We start from the raw sequence: 17,662 nt of genomic DNA, 5'->3' as shown, positions 1-17,662 counted from the left end.
CAGAAGGCCCTCGGTGCTGGACCTCAGTGTGAATAGGCATTGTGGTGCCCTGCACAATGTTGCCAGCTATAACGGCAGCCCCAGCCAACTATGCCAGTTGTCAGGATTTGTGACAGTTGGAGCTCACAACACACTGGCAGCTCCTCGGGGTAAAGTAAGCAGCATTCACATAATTAATGCAAAGGAATATTCAGAGTGGCACTATTTTTCTCAGCCTATATCAAAGCGGAAAGGCAGAACAGTATCTACTACATACCTCACCCTCCATAAATTCTTCAATTTTAAATGAAAATAATCCGGTATTCCTTAGAAGATAGGATTATCTAACTTTACCTTTAAAGTTAACCTGACAGGTAGGTTAGGCTTAAACAGTGCACTTCACAAATGAGGAAAACAAGTCATTTTGGCTCAAGGTCCAGAATTCTGCCCTCTATAGTACAATGGCTTCTGTTACTACTATAATTTCAGGGGAGAGTAAGAAGTGCAGTTCTTTACCCCTCACATTAATGTCAGTAGTAAAGTACATTAATTTTAAAAGTTTAATTTCAAACATATCATACCTCATCAAGGTATCTGGTCCCATCAGTCTTGGCTCTGGAAGTGAGAGTCCCATATGGTTTGAAAATATTCACCTGGTTGTCTAACAGCTAAATGGGCAGAATAAAAACATTGCCTCCTTTCTGTTTCTGGTTCAGTATTCCTCCATACCTAGGGTGTAGTTATCTTAATTCCAACAAAATTCTGTGGTTTGTTATGAAAATATTTCTTCTGCCATTTAACAAGAAGGAATTGAAGATGCTGATCATACACTGAAAGCAAAATGCAATAGTCTGGAGATGGCATGCACTAAAACTGTAACTGCCCAAGTTCTAGAAGTGAGGCTATGCAGAAAACCTGAGCACAGGGTATCTCTTAATAAAATACCAGCACTTATGTTCATTAATGCAGCACTTGCAGAGATTTGTAAAGAATTTTACAGCACAGCTATAAAACAGAGTTAAAACATGCATACATTTACAGCTTCACTCTATGCTTTCAAACACACCCGGGTACCTTAATGCTATGTTAATCAGCTTTGAGTGAAAGACCACTAGAGGGCAATGTTTTCCTTCACTGGGTAGTCATTAAATACCGTACTGTTATAGAGTCCTATAGACATCTGCTTGAGAAGGACTTTTCATATATTCATATTTATCCAAGTTCTGGATTCAGGTATTAAAATCTGTTTTCATAAATATTTCAAAGTTAGTGAAAAGCACTGATGATTTGTATAGGCCAGGGGTGAGAGACCCAGCAGAGATTTAAAATCATAAAGCATGCAGCAAAGTAAAGTGTGGAAATACAGACTGTTAGACCTTTAAAATAGCCCTTCTATGTTGCTTGCAAAGTTCCCCACTTCCCTTAGTATAGAAACAGACTGCACATTTGGTAGGTTAGGAATTGTTTACTTACAAACTTTTCAAATGTCAGATTCATGTGCTATTCCATACATCAGCAAGAAAAGACATGCGGCAAAACCTAGGTTAGTTCCCAAGTGGTAAATGTTTCTAAATTAATTGTATCAAACACAAAGATGGCTTGCTTAACCCACGCAATCTAAGCTCAGAGCATGTATTGTAGACCTCCTTACTGTTAGGGTTCACATCATGGAAGAGAGAGAACAAAGAGTTTGGTAATGCTACCTCTCAAGGTGAGGGCGTGTGACCTAAGACTGGCAGGACAGCTTACTCTATGGTCTTAACCACTTTATGCATTCATTAGAATTAAGCATTTGGTTATATGAGCCTGATTTATCCCACAGGCGTCACATGCCAATGGTGGGTGGAGCAAGAGGCAGAAGTGTGTCGAACAGTATTAATGAAAATGTGTGCTTACATAATAGGCTAGTTTCTACAGACACACGCCCCCCTGTCTTCTTTCCAGACAAACAAGAAGAATCATCAGAGTTCAAGGACACAAAATATGGGCTGGGCAAGGTTACTGTTAGGCAGTGCTTTTTTTAAGAACAAAAGATGCCAGAACTCACCCTGAAATTGTTACAGTAAGTGCCACACTTTTGACATTTAGGGGAGGAAAGACACCGGTACTGCGTAACTTTTATCACCGCCAGAAAAAAAGCACTGCTGTTAGATGGATTTGCAGCTGGTTAACTAATAGAACCCAAAGAGTGCTCACTAATGGTTCCTCATCATCCTGTAAAAAAGTTGACAAGTGAGGTGACACAGGGCTCTGTCCTGGGCCTGTTGTCGTTCAACATTTTTAATAAATGTCTTGGATGACTTGAGGAGATGCTCATCAAATCTGTAGGTGACACCAAACTATGATTCACATTCTGTGCAAACCATAAATTTCAAACAGGTATGTTTAAGTTAGAGTTATTCTGTGTTTCAGACTACAAGCAGCACCCACCACTCTCCTGAAGGTATACAGTCCCAAGGGACTCCCGGTGGAGGGAAAGGGCAATGTGGGCCAATATGATTATCACAATAGCAGCAAAGAAAGTTGTCAAACATCACGGACAACAGTGGTTGTCAAACACCACTGTTACATGGAGAATCTTAGCAGATGAGCATAGCTGTTTCTGGATGCAACATGATCTTACCTGTATGGTGGCTGAAAAATGTTCTGCTGCAAGAATCAGCACTAGGAAGTCACAGCTGCATAGATGGAGAGTGCTTAGTACACATGCATTGCTTCAGGCAATCAAGCTGAATCATATGGGCCTTTCTGTGACATATGAGCCAGCCCTAAGGCAGACAGTTATGAATACAGTGTTTCCCTAAATTCCTATAGTAAGGTACTCTAGGATAATTTCTCCAAATCAGCTGAGCCTGATGATTCTGCACCGTCCATTAAAGCCTCAAGTACTGTGAGCAATATTAATGTTAAGCCTTATAACTTTGCAGTCTACTGGAAAGTCTCATGGAAAAATAACACTCCCAGTGATTAATTTGTTGAAAGGGAGACACCAAAGTCTGAATATATGTCACGTAATTAGTCCTGGAAGACCTCCTTAATTCAGACTATATACAGTGGGGCAGCTAAGGAGGCTTAGACTCAAGACTGTATTGCCCTTGCTCCCAACTCGGTAGTTGGTAATGTTCACTGTTTCACTCACTTTAAAATGTGGTAAGCCAGCCATGAGTAATTAGACTAGGCACAGGGTGTGGTTACTCAAGGGTGAAGGAATGGTTCTCTGAACATGCTCAGATGCACCTTTTTATTCACATTTTTGCAGGCTCCACTCTAAGGAGCAGTTTTCCTGATCGAACCCTGCCCCAAATTAAGCCCAGCCTTTCCCCCAGGAATGCTATTTAAATGTGGATTTTAATTTAATTTTCTTTGTCCAGGCAGATTTCTTAAAAAGAAAGAAAAGAAAAGAGTGAGCAGGGGGGAAATAGCAGGCTTGAAGTTTATGAGAGTGCATTGTACCCTTGGCATATTTAGGATAAAATGAGTGGGTTGGGAGGGTGTCTGAAGACCCAAAAGCTTCCCAGAATTGTTAACATAGACACTTCTTAGGACAGGTGGACTCCAACATGCATCAGCCCCAGCCAGTATGGGTAATGGTCAGGAATGACAAGAGTTGTAGACCAGCAACATCTGGAGGGTGCCACACTGGCTATCCTGAGCTTAGGGACTAACTATGAGGTTTCAGTGCAAACCTCTTGATCTGCAGCTGTTACAAAGTCTATCCAAATATACGTTCACAAGGTAAGCAATGACATCACCTTTTCTCATCCCACTACTTTCCATGTGACAAAATACAAACATGGTTTATTCATAGCTTAGATGGCAGTTACAGGTCTGACATCAAAGCTTAGCACTGGAATGCTGAATGCCAGGTGTCTGTCTCAGAGGTTACAAAACAACAAAGCAGGGATATGAGTATGCAGAGTGCCTTTCCCAGGCTAAATCTAGGTGCACACAGCTATGTGCATCACTTGGCTTTTCCACACTTGATTTATAAGCATGACTGCTAAGTGAGTGTGTGGACTGTTGGAAAAAGGACATGAAAAAGGCTTGAAAGGCAGAGGTCCTTTTATCTACACATTGCAGAGAGTAGTCTACAAACAGCCTTGCAGTATAATTCACTGTTATACCCTGATTGTAGGTTGGAGGGTAAAGGTGCTTGTGGCGGCCCTGCAATGTGCTCCATTATTAATATTGCAAATTAAAAGGTGAGACTGGTTTTGATTCCCATTCAAGAACCCACATTCAGATTGCACCAAGGCTGTGTACACACTCCCATGTACTCTACATCCAGCGCACTCCCACCACTGATTTGGGAAGTGGTGTACACATCAATAGCCACGATCCATTTCAATCCCCTCCTGAGGGTTTCTTCCAAAGATGTTGTGCACTTCTGCAAACTAGGTGGTTACAATCAGCTAGCTGCTGATGGTTCCATGTATGTGGCTGTGGTTGTTTTGGTTCCATAAGCAACAGCATTTGGTTAATTTAATTGCAATTGGTACATCAGACACATTTTGATTCTAAATAAATACACATACTTTTCATCAGAGATCTGAATAGATGCTAAACCACCACACAATTCTGATTCTCATTTTCTACTGCCACTCCACAGATTAGACCAGGCATCCCCAACCTTCAGCCCTCCAGATGTTTTGGACTACAATTCCCATCATCCCTGACCACTGGTCCTGTTAGCTAGGGATCATGGGAGTTGTAGGCAAAAACATCTGGAGGGCCGCAGGTTGGGGATGCCTGGATTAGACAAATGACAGGCTCTTCTCAGCAGATGAGCCTTTCCTCTGAAAATTGTTCTTTCTTTTTTTTAGTCAATGGTGGCTGATTAGTAATAAGTCATGCTTTGTATTGTAGTTCATTTTTGTAGTTCTTCACCAGGTGAAGAAACAGGATGAGGTGGCAATGTGAACCAGTGGGGTGAGTCAAAGTGTCTTGAGTTACCTGACACTGCCTTCTGTTTTGCCTCAGGCAAAACACTTCTTCCTCACATGAAAAAATATTTCAAGGGTACCGTCTTAACCAGGCATAGGCAAACTCTGGCCCTCCAGATGTTTGGGACTACAATTCCCATCATCCCTGACCACTTGTCCTGTTAGCTAGGGATGATGGGAATTGTAGTCCCAAACATCTGGAGGGCCGGAGTTTACCTATGGCTGGTCTTAACCTAGGCCTCTCAGAATTATTTAGCTGGTGAATGTATTTTGGACTCCCTGTGGTGATATAAGTTATCCCTGTGACTTTATTTGAAATATTCACATGGAAGAGAAAAAGAGAGGATCAGGAGGTCGTCTAATCCAGCCAATGCTAAAGAATAGGATTTTATCACGTTAACCATATCCGTATATCATACAGGTACATCATTACAAACACCCCTGCCATTGCTCAGCCAACTGAGCAGTGTACTACACACACAAACAAATGCTTTTATTGTCATCAATGTGAGGACTAGCAAGACTCTGGAATGTGAAGCAAAATCCATTCATGTAGCCTCCTGTGGAAATGTAGGGAGGAATTTGACATCATGCTAAAGTTTCCGAAAGCACAAGAATTTCTGCTTGCCTGACCAACTCTCTCCCCTCTCATTCCCCCGCATATTCTGAGGGTTCTCCCAAGCACACCCCCTGAGACTATATTGGGGGTGTGAGTGTAGGGGCACGGCAGGAAAAGAGGGGGCAAGTCCCATTACACTAACGGAAGTCATTGTGCAGGCCAGTTACTGGAATCCAGCCCATAGCTGCACACCACAGCCAATCTCTGCTGAGCAGTAGTTGGTTGCCAGGGGGTTCCAGACGCTCACCCAAGCGGATTTTGCAGAGTCTTAGAAATATGGTTTATTCATACATATTTACATTTGAAGCCTTCAATGGAGGGGGTGCAGAACATTATGTTCAAAGGGTGTCCCTCATTGCTCCTCTCACAGCTTCAGCAAGCTTGGGGCCAAAGTAGCAGCAGCCAATCATGGCCTCCAGTCTCACAGTGCAACCTCCTCTAGCCAGCGCCACATGGAGTTTTGCCTACATTCCTCCTCCTTGTTCCCAGAACACCTTGCTCCAAACCTCTGCGTAAAAGGACAATTTTTTCCCTGTGTGACATCACATTCATGTTGCCCTTGTAGGGTCTTTTGTCTTCTAGATGGCTTTTGCGATGGGGTAATGGCAGGGCCATCATCTCCCTCTGCCTCTCTACCTTGCAGCAAAACAAGTTCAGCCTGTCAGCTCACCTTAATTGTCTTTTTTAAAAAAAAAAATTATTAAAAGTTTAAGAATTACAGAAAGAAGTAAAAAAGAAAAAGAAAAAGTAAGCAATACAAATCAATACATTACAGTACATATTAAAAAAAACAAAAGACACAATACATCAAAACAAAAACAAAAGCAAAAACAATTAAAAACACATCCAATATTTCCATATCTTTATCTTTCATTAACTTGTTTCATCGACCTCCTCACACCTCCCTTTTTTGTGTTCTAGTTATTAATTATTTCAGCAAATCCTTTCCATCTTTCACCGTTTTCTGTCATTTAATTGTCTTAATTTATTTTAACCTTATCTTACCATTAAAACCCTAAAACTTATTTATACTTAACTCCTTATAACATTTCTACTAAAGCCGTATAATTTCATTCCAACATTTTTCTAACACTCATTAATTTTACAATATTTCTCTAAATAAATTTTTAAACTTTTTTTCAACCTTCTTCCACCGCCTCTTCTCCCTGGTCTCGGATTCTGTCAGTCCTTTCTATCAATTCCATATGGTCCATCAACCTGGTGGTCTTCTATCCGAGGCTCTTAACTCTTTTCCATGTCCCTTCTGCAGATCTTCTTCATATTTATACATGTGCTTTACTTTATCTTCTGCTGATCTTGTTCTTAATTTCCTTCCTTTGGCACTGAGGAGTAGATCTCGGGGAAACTCCAACCTAACAATGTCTTTATTCCTTCTCGACAGGTCAGCCCATTCTCCATAGTCAGAACTAGAGTCCAAAAGATATTTCAGACCGTGTTTCAAAATCCCTCCAAAACTAAAGGCCCCCACAACTCCAATCTCCCCCTGACCCAAATCCAGGTCCCAAAAGCCAGAACATCCCTGCATAAGGGGATCTATCCAACTTTCCTTCTCCAATCCAAGCGGGACTCCATCCCTCCAAATCTGGCTTTCTCTGGATTCAATCGTAAAAGGCAACAGCTTATGTTCATCAAATTGCCTCTGTAAGGCCGGGGCTCTCTCCACTTGGGTTACTTGAGGTTCAACAACAACTTTCTCCTTCGTCTTCTCCACAGCTTGCCATGTCAAAACAGATTCCTGAATCAAATCCTGAGATGTTTCTGTATAGGTATTCACTTTTTGTCCCAAATCAGTCATTTTTTGTCCCAAATTGTCAAATTTAATAATCATCACATCCGTCTTCTTATGAAGCTGTTCCAATAAAGCACTTGTCTTGCAAAAAGCAATCACTAAGGCTTCTTCTGTCGACATTCTTGTCCAAGGTCAATCTCTGATTCTCACGGTCTTTAATCTCTACAGCTAGAAAATTCTCCAGCTCCACTCCTGCAACAGTTTCAAAAACTCCCTCTAGGGGAAACAATTTCTATTTGTATCCGTACTTTTAAATGCAGATTCAGCAACAAAGTTAGTTCGATTTTCAGTTACTTTTGCTCCTTTTTAAATGCAAAAGGAAACAATGGAAACAATATATTTCTCTTATTTAACTATCTGTCAACATACGTTTTATTCACAGTCAATGAACTTTCCCAAAATGTCGATCTTACTGTCAGCCCGTTCCCAGGTTCAAAACGGTGGTAATTTATCTTCCTTCACTCTCTCTCCTGCAGGCTTTAAGCGATCTAAAATTTCCCCCCTCTTCTCCTGCTTCCAAGGGGGGTTTAGTAATTTTAACCGATGGAGATTTAATCCTTTACAAAAGGCTTTCCAGACTTTAGTTTGCAACGTCTTTGCTTCAATCTATTTACAAAAGAGGAAGGCGGACTTCCTGTTTGAAACCTTCCCGTTTCGATGCCAAATTATGGTGTTTAAAGATCCAATTTTCCGTTCTACTCACGGGTAGTTGTTTAAAGTCCAATTGTCCACAGGAAAAAGTCAGCGCTCTCCGGCAACAGCAATGCAGCTTCACTCCGTGAAAGAAGCAGTCGATTCGAAGCACCGCGCCGCTCACCCCACGTCGCTCCGGAACCCCGGAACCGGGTTTCCCCGCGAGTAGGGAAGGCGCAAAAGGTGCCAGCCGAATCCCACATCCACAGGCTTCTCCCGCCTGTGGTTTTTAGTGGGTCTCCGCCTCGCCGTGGCGGTCCAGACCCTGATTTCCACGGAGCGGATTCCTCCCGATCAGAGGAAATCCGCCATTGCCGGAGGCGCTAACCCGGAAGTGGATCTGCTCACCTTAATTGTCAAAGCTCTGATTAAACCCCAGCACCCAAGAACCTAGAAGGAAAAATCTGGCACCCACAGATTTGGGGGATCCCTGCTCCTCCACTAATCCAGTATTGACCTACCAACACAAGTAATAATTCCACCTCTTACGAATCGTGATAATTATAAGTAAACGTATTTGCCCCTCCAATCAGTAAATGAGTTATGAGTGTGGATGGGGTGTGGGGTTTAATCCTTGCTATTCCAGCATGGCGGAGATTGGGAGATCAGACAGCAATAACTTCTCCAGTTCACTGTTTTGGTCTGAGCTACATATAACTTTCTGTGCAAAAAGTCTGATGGAGGGGAAGGGGCAAAGCAGAGCTGCTCAAACTACACGCACCAATCAGCCATGCAAAATGTGGGCAATTGCACAAAACCTCCACACAATGCAAACATTTCAGGACTATTTTGGATATTTTACAAATGCCAGATCTTTTTGCAATTGATTTAAAAGTGGTTTGGTGAATGCAGTGTTCCAGAATAGCGATGGAATGATAATGACATGTGGAAGTACGGGAATAAGTCTGGAAAAAAACCCCAGCAGCTATAGAGCTACACAAAAAACATCTGGAAGGGCGCTAAGGCACATTTAAGACAACTAGAATTTGGCTGAGAGCCAGCATATAAACTTCACATTTTGCCATATATCAAATTGTAATGGGATAGTTTTCCTTCTTTTTTTAAAAAAAAAAGGTGGGGGGGCTGAATAATTAGGATAATGAGCCAGATCCTCACATATCCCCTGCAGCTACAGTATTATGGTTCTCCTGCTTTCCCTAAGTGCAAAGCCCAAGATTTTAAAGTGGTCGTTTACCATTAAGAAACAAGGTGTGCATTAGTGCACCCAGCAAAGAGTAGTGAATCTAAATCATCATCATCAAGACCCTCCCATCCCACTGAAATATCTGCAAAAAAATAAAATAAATCCACATTGGAAAACCCAAGCTGAACTGGGAGAAAATAAGTAAAGGAACACAACAAAGCATAAACTCCTATTTTTGAAGTCTCTTAGTGAGACAGTTCTGTTTGTTTACTCATCTTCTCGGGGTGGGTGTGTGCAAGAACTGCTCCACGTGACGATGATAAACAAGGCCAGAAGAGCTGGCTGCGCGCGCGTCCCCTTCGATTCGTGCTGGCGCTGCTGCACTCTCGTAAATAGGGAAACGTTTGACCCATCCTTTTCCTCCTAGTACACCATCTTCCACAGCTTCTTTGCCACCCGCCGCCATTGCAAGGAATTTACTACACAGTACTGTACTACAAAGCAGTCATTTTAAGAATAACAACAACGCACATTCTTAAAAAGTAACATTAACCTGACCTTAGCGACGATAGATGAGCCGCACTGCTCACTTTTCTTAAACTGAACTGCCCCCGAAAATGTACCCCGTGCCGTCCAATCTCAGCGTCTTGTTTACGCAGAAGAAATATCTCTTGTGTTCAGTGAGGTTTACTCTCACTTCTAGCAAGTGCGCATAGGTTTGCAGTCTTAGTCTGACAGTTTATGAGAAAATGTTCATTGGTGAGGGAGGGAAGCACCTGTAGAAGCGGCTTCCCCGCCGGGGCTGCTTCATGTTTCTGGAAAGAGAGCAGATCGGTCTCCTCTCAATCCCTAAACATGTTTCCTTGCGAGCTCCGCTGAACTAAAAGGGGTTTGCTTCCAAATCGGGGTGCAAGTGGAAACGTCCAAACAAATATGTCCACCTTCAAGGAACACAGTCCACCATTTTCTCTGCCCTGGCCAAGGAGACAGGATGGCGGAATCGTCTGCCAGCTGACATGGGGGTTGGGTGGGTGGTGGAGAGGTCCATGAAGCTAAGAAGCAAGAAGGAGTTAAACTGAGCAGGGAAATAGAGTTAAGAAGGAATTGAGTACTGTAGATATATACAGTATAGCCTTGAATGTCACTGAAAATGCGCTTTGCAGCCTTCCGTCCTAGGAGTGGAACCGCAGACTGTGCATTCTGACGGCTCTATCTCTCCGCTACCGAGATGCGGACGTGAACTTTCTCGGGCCGCCACACTCCTTTCGCGTCTGCCCGGTTCAGCGACCCACTTTGAGCCATTTTACGCGCCTACCCCACTCGCTCGCGCTTCTACGGACAGCTAAGCACTTTACGGAAGAGACCTCGAAGACGCAGCTCTCGGAAGAAAACGCAAGCGTAAGTACGGTTTGTGCATAGGAGCTCAGGAGAAAATGACTTGCCTTGCGATTTGGACCAAACCAACATAGATATAGATATACACCCTCACACAAACACCCCCCCCCAAAAAAAATGGGGAAAGGAACCTCACAGCAGCATCTTCCCTCCTCCCCTCAGATTGTCTAATTTTTGCGTTTTATTTGTGTCCCTCCAGTTAAGGCTCTGGAAATATTTGTGGGAATATTTGTGTAGATAATTGTGGGGAACGGGTCACCCCCCCTACAGTGGCCGCCATTGGATCGTTCCAAAGTATATATATAAGTGGGCGAGGCGAAGCGTTCAAACACACAGAGGCTGAAACGAGTAGGGAGAGTTCGGTATGTGCTTTATTTTTTGAGCGCTTTTTGCTGAGCGGAACTTGTAGGCACAGCCCAGTGGCGCTTCACTCCTCCTCACCCCCCCCCCTCTCCTTTCCCCACCGTCTCAGGCACCAAAATCCAGTTCCTGTAGAGAAAGGGGGGTCTTGGACTTGAGCAAAACACCCCCGGACCCACCTAGCAACTCTGAGCAGCAGCAGCAGCTAGCCTTCGAGGTGGTCAAGCTGCCCCTCAGCCTGCAGCCTCTCGGCCGGGCTATGCGCTGCAAAAAGGCTCTGGTCAAGAAAAAAACGGAGCGGATTGTGAAAAGGTAGAAGCTAGGCGAGGAGAGCCCAGTGGGGGGGATCTGGAGGTTTGAAGGGCGTCTGGAGAAACCGACCCGAGAAGGAAGCAGCGAGAGGGGGGAAAGGACGAGGCGAGGAGGGCTGCTGCTTTTGGGGGGGTTGCTTGGCAGCTGCCCCGGGAGTATGCGAGAGGAGTGTCCTTTGCTATGCTGAGAAGGCAAGAGCTGCTGATGTGCGGCAAGGGGGTCCGCTGCTGGGATCCCCCCCAGGCCGGGAGAGGCGAAGAGGTGCCGGAAGGGGCGTTCTCCCGCTTGCAGCCGCTGAAGGAGAGGGGGCAGCCGCGGAGGGTCTTCGGCCGCGGCAGGCCCAGCTGGCACCACCGGAGGCGGGGCAGGAACCCCAGTTCCTCGAGGGCGCACGGACGCCAGCACTATCACCACCAGCAGCAGCAGCAAGCCAAGGTCTGGCCCCGCTGCTACCGGCCCACGCGGCCGCGGGTGCTGCTGTCTCTGCGCCCGGTCAACATGATGGGCAAGCGGGCGCCGGGCATGCGGGCGCCGCGCAACACCAACCAGTTCCTGATGCGCGAGAAGTACCAGCTCATGCACCTCCGCTCGGACTCGGTGGGCACCGAGAGCGGCGGCTCGGACTGCGAGATGGACCCGCTCGACATGGACTCGTACCTGGGCGTGCTGGAGAACGCGCGCGGGGCGCTCATGGACTGCCCCAGCGCCGACGGGTCGCCCTCGCCCGCCTGGGCCCCGACGACAGCGGCGGCGGCGCTGCTGCCGCCCCCCGACGACGGCGGCCTCCCGCCGCAGGCGCCCGGGCTGCGCTTCTTCGGAGGATCCCTGGAGGGCGCGCTGCAAGAGGAGAGCTTGCAGTACTTCCCATCCGAGGACGACGTCATCGAGAGCGAGATCTTCATGGAAAGGGACTTTCACGAGTTTTGTAGCAGCATCGCCTGACCTGCCTGGGCTTTTCTTTCCGTGGCTGGGCTGAATGTCATCTCGTTACGTTCTCTTTTTCACCGCCGTTTGTCCGAGTGGATCTCGGGAGCCACACCGCCTGGGTAGCTGGGGTGGGTTGTGGGGGTATGAATGTATGCTTCAGTGTATTGAAAACTCCCCAATCTCTTGACTGCCCCCCCCCAAAAAATGGACCAATGGTCAAGTCACAACTTACCACAAAGGTGTGTGGATAAACACTTGCTAAGGTGGCAACCTGTGAAGATAAGTAGGATTTGTTGAATTTGTGTCTCACACTTGCCCCTGATGTATGTGGGCAAATAGCCATCTCTGTCCCCTGCGTGGTGACACTCCGGTCTGTCATAGATCCTATTAGATCCTCATTTTTATTTCCTGCCCAAGGAAACTGCAACAACTCTGGTCAATGGTTTTAACCAGACCCTTTGGACACACCATTATTATTAAAGATTATCATTGGGAGAGACAGGGCTAGCCCCCCCAGGAGGCAAGGTGAGGCGATTCCCTCAAGCAGCAGCATCCACAGGGGCAGCAGATCCTGATGTAGAGCTTTATTCCCCTACTGTTCTCTTACTTTTCCCCTGGAAGTGGTGGGGGGGGGCACCATTTTGTGGTTCACCTTAGGTGCCAAAATATGTCTGTCTGACCCTGAGGATGGAAAATTTAGATTTTGACAGGGTGGGGAGGGGGGAGGAAGCGCTCTGGCTGAATTTGTCATTTTTATGGAATATGCTCAGAGAAGCTGCTCAGATGCAAAGAACAAAATTTATGTGGTCAAAAGAGATAACAGCATTTATGTAAGACGCATTGTGTTCTCTAACATTTGTGTATTTTTTTATGATGGCATAATCAGGAAGAATGCAGCTACATCCCATATGCCTTCAACTCCCAGTTAATTTGGGGGATGGATGGAGAAGGGAGTTAAAAGAGAAAGACGCTCTGTATTGGGGCATTTTTTAAAAACAAAACAAAACACTGCCCTGCTACCCCTTTGCGTTTTTGTCAAATGGGGCCAGGCCAATTGATATGCAAAATTCTATGATTATGACTGTAAATGAAGTACACTTTTTATAATAAAAGGAAATGAGATGTGACTTCTTGTGGGTTTTTCCCCCACCTCTTTCTCTGTGGGAGGTGGGAAGATGCAATGGGAGAGGGGAAGACCAAGCCAGTCTTGTGGAAGGAGGGAAGGGGATCTGCAAGCCTGACAGTGCTCACTCTGTGAAAGAGGCAGTTCCAAAATTAGGTAAACTCATTTTTCTGCTGTTCTGTGCTGAATACTGGGCAGATCTTTAAATAAGAGACATCATTAAATCCCTGGGCTGTCATAATAGGAGGGAAGTAGCCCAGGTGCCCACTCCACCATTAAAAATAAAAAAGTGTCAAAGAGGTATATAGACCAGCTTGACTACCTGCCTCTTAGAAGCTAAACATTACAACAGGAGACACCCAAAGTGTGGTTTGCATGTTGGTGGCACAGTGTGAGGAAAGGAATACAAGTAAGCCAGCATTACGTCTGACTCAAGAAGGCAGTAGGCAAGTGAAGAACAAAGGTGGTGGGAGGGATTTGAGAACCTGCAGGGAATAAAGGAACACAGCCACCTTTACGAAAGTGCACACCATATCCCACAACGAATATCCTCTACTGGAGAAGAAGCAATACAATTCAAAATTGAAATACAGTGGTACCTCGGGTTACATACCCTTCAGGTTACAGACGCTTCAGGTTACAGACTCCGCTAACCCAGAAATATTACCTCGGGTTAAGAACTTTACTTCAGGATGAGAACAGAAATCGTGCTGCGGCGGCAGCAGGAGGCCCCATTAGCTAAAGTGGTGCTTCAGGTTAAGAACAGTTTCAGGTTAAGAAGGGACCTGAGGAACAAATTAAGTTCTTAACCGAGGTACCACTGTATTCTCATTCAGCCATTTTTCCCCACCATGAACACTGTTGATAAAATGGAGGGACGAAAATTACCTGGCACTCCAAGATCCAGCTTTGAACACTAGAGGGAGAAACAAGATCTCTCAGCTCAACTTCTGTAGCAGTTTGTTCATATGATCAGCAAGGAAGCATGTACTAGGGAACACTTGGACGTGCTGCAGAGAGGAATAAATAGATCACAGACATCCAGTTCCTACAAGCCAGTTCCCACCCTTCCAAGTTGTAGCAGCTTGCTTGCACAGAGAAGAGGTGTCAGATTTTGAGAAACCTCTTGTTATTTTTTAAGTGTGCTTTCAAATACTAGTTTGTTGCAGGAAAAAAATAATTTTCCAATAAAATGTATGGTTACTTGATTTTTTTCCAGTCTCTTGATGGGAAACATTTTGGTCACCAGGGCAACTAGAGTTGGTAAACTGGAGCTGGAAGTGGGGGGGAAAAGAGCAATAGCGGTCATTGCCTGCCAAAATGTGCAAGAGGAGGTGTTTGCTAGTTCTGGGAGCTTGGAGTTAGGACAGGAAGGTGGAAACTTAAAATGTCCTAAGTGTTGCTAAAGATTAGCACACTTCTCTCTCCTGCGCACAAGCGTCTAAGCATTCCCTGAGCTCTCCTGGCATTGGTGTGGTTTCCTGCATGGCAAGCAAGAATGTTTGACAAGCAGCAGGGAAAGTAACAGTGGAGCCATTGATTCTGAAACTTTAGTTTACATGACCTATTCCACGTAGGATAACCTGAGCACAATAGCACATGAGAGATTGCCACGTATCAGTGTAACTTGAGCCTTTTTATACATACCTTGCAGTGTGGGCAGCATATATCTAATTCTGATTGGCAGGCTGCCACTTTTCCAACATTAAGAAGCGTGCACCTAAGAGATATGCAAAGTGCTTTGCCTTGTGTATGTGGGTGATAGCCAGAGTTCCCCCTGCTTTTCCAGAACTCCCTTTTGCAATGTGCATGGTTTGAGTCAGGCAAATTCCATGCAGTTCCACGCAAGTTCCATGCAATGGAGGAAGGGGAGAGCACAAAATAAACTGAGCAAACTTGGTAGATGTGTCCCATACAGTATTTATAAAAGAAGTAGCCGTATAGCACACAGCTGAGCATTAGCAACTTAGTCGTGAAATTCCTGTTTTTGCTGTCTCAGGCAGCCACCAAGGATTACCTAGTGAAGAGTTCAATCCATTGGGACACCAATTGCTGCTTGTTCCTCTCCTGGAACTGCAGGAGTTAAACCCACATCCCTTTACTATCATAATAGGTTGCAGCATTGTGAGGTAGCAGTTTTCTAATAAAACACACTCAAATGTAGACCCTAAATGGCAGCAAGATGCAAGAGCGCTACAGTGCTTGAAATTATGGAATTTCACTGGAGTAGACAGCTATCAGTGAAAGTCTACTTTTGGGTTTTTGCTTTTTTTAAAATAAATGTAATAGCACTCTATAAGATCCCTGTGCCCCCTTTTTGTACTTTTTTTTATGAACTGTGAAGTAGTTGTTTGGACACCCACTAAATTGCAAAGTGGGTGATTAAATAAACCTCAAAGTGCCACTGGCTTAACCGTTCCCTCCTAAACAGAAGTGGCCTTACATTTCTGCTGCAAGCCCTGTACACTATCGGTGATTGCCTGAGTTCTCACTTAAAAAAAAGAAAAGTATGCTATATGCTACAACACTTTGAATTTCAGATATGTGCTCAGGAAGCAGGGCCAGCCCGCCCATGAGGCAAAGTGAAGCAGTTGCCTCAGTGTGGCAGGCATATAGGACCATTGGGAGAAGCAGCAGATCTAGGCCCGCAAGTGGTGCGCTGCTTGCCGCCCCCACCCCTGACACAAATGCCACCAAGGCATTCTCCATGCTGCTGCTGACTCCCCCCTCCTCACCGCCTGCCTCCTCCTCCTCTTCTTTCTCCATGCCATTGATTCCCCACCCCTAGCCAGCCTCCTTCCCTCCACCTTTTTCTTGGTGGCAGTGGCAGAGTTTGCAGGGAAGGAGGTGGCACATTCCATTTTCTCTCAGCAGCAAAACGTGCTGGGCCGGCCCTGTGGGAAGCTTTGTGTGGGCAGGAGCTTCACCTATGCCTGTTCATGCCTGTCAATCTCCCTACTGTTTCTTAAAAGCTAAGAACAGCAGTCGTTGGGATTTGGGAAATAGCTAAATCAATAATTTAAATGACTTTAGATTAGGAAATTAGGTTTTGCAACTTTTGAGGCATGTGTGTTTAGGTATCTTTACACTTCAGGTTACATACGCTTCAGGTTACAGTCTCCGCTAACCCAGAAATATTACCTCAGGTTAAGAACTTTGCTTCAGGATGAGAACAGAAATCGTGCTCCGGCGGCAACGCAGCAGCGGAAGGCCCCATTAGCTAAAGTGGTGCTTCAGGTTAAGAACAGTTTCAGGTTAAGTATGGACCTCCAGAACAAATTAACCTGAGGTACCACTGTATACTTTTGTTTTATTTGGTTTTTAATTGTATTTGTATTGTGTTGTCAGATCACTTTCATGTTTGCTGCCCTAGGCTCCTTTTGGAGGAAGGGCAGAATATGAATTTCATAAACAATGTGTGGCATTTTCAGCACAGTTATCTAAATCTATCTAAAGGGTAGGAATACCCCATCCCTGTTGCACAAACTACATTGGGTTAACATATAAATAGGGACTTCTGTTTTGGTTCCCCTTTGGCTTGTTTTTATTTAATGTTTCCTGCCTCTTTTACCATGATTGCATGGTGACATGATGAATTCCTGCTGTGAGTGGTCCCGGGGTGACCATTAGGATAGGCCAGAGGTAGGCAAACTAAGGCCCGCAGGCTGGATGTGGCCCAATCGCCTTCTCAATCCGGCCTGTGGATGGTCTGGGAATCAGCATGTCTTTACATGAGTAGAATGTGTCCTTTTATTTGAAATGCATCTCTGGGTTATTTGTGGGGCATAGGAATTCGTTCATTATTATTTTTTCAAAATATAGTCCAGCCCACCACATGGTCTGAGGGACGGTAGACCGGTCCACAGCTGAAAAAGGTTGCTGACCCCTAGGATAGGCATTGCTGAGCAGCTGCCCAGACCCACACCCCTGTACAGAGGCCAGAGGCAGAGCTAGTTGTTCCGGCACCTGGAGTGGCGCACATGCAGGGCCATGGGGGCAGAGCAAGCACCCCAGGGGGCGGGGCGAGATGCCCATGGCAGACTGCTTCCTGGGTGGGGGGGGGAGGGAACCGTGCTGCTTTGCCAGCAGCCTTCCTCCCTTCCCTCTTCCTTTTGACAGCTTGCGGGAGGCTCCCCCCCCCGGAAGCAGCCCAGGGTTGGGGGGCAACAGCGTGCTGCACGCCTATGACTCCCAAGCCTCCCCCGAGCTGTCAAAACGAAGGGGGAAAGGTCGCTGGCAAGGCAGTGCAGCTCCGCCCCTTCCCCCAACAGCTCAGCATAGGCCTGGGAGTCACAGGGGGGGCACGCCAAATGTCGGCCCTCAGTGAAGACACCGCCACCTTCTTCCGCCCCTGACA

The 17,662-nt window shown here is 45.6% G+C and overlaps 1 long non-coding RNA gene across 1 annotated transcript in view; it reads left to right on the top strand.

The window, feature by feature from the left end:
- Positions 1-14,513, top strand: part of LOC309526090 — a 399,393-nt gene extending 384,880 nt beyond the window's left edge. The window contains exon 2 of the long non-coding RNA XR_014216654.1: positions 14,120-14,513. This is a non-coding gene — a long non-coding RNA (uncharacterized lncRNA). The remainder of the gene's footprint in view (positions 1-14,119) is intronic.
- Positions 14,514-17,662: the final 3,149 nt, after the last annotated feature.

Source organism: Podarcis vaucheri, assembly GCF_965113315.1.
Source record: "Podarcis vaucheri genome assembly, chromosome: 2".
NCBI classification, from domain to species: Eukaryota; Metazoa; Chordata; class Lepidosauria; order Squamata; family Lacertidae; genus Podarcis; species Podarcis vaucheri.
This window is presented reverse-complemented; position numbering and strand designations above follow the sequence as displayed.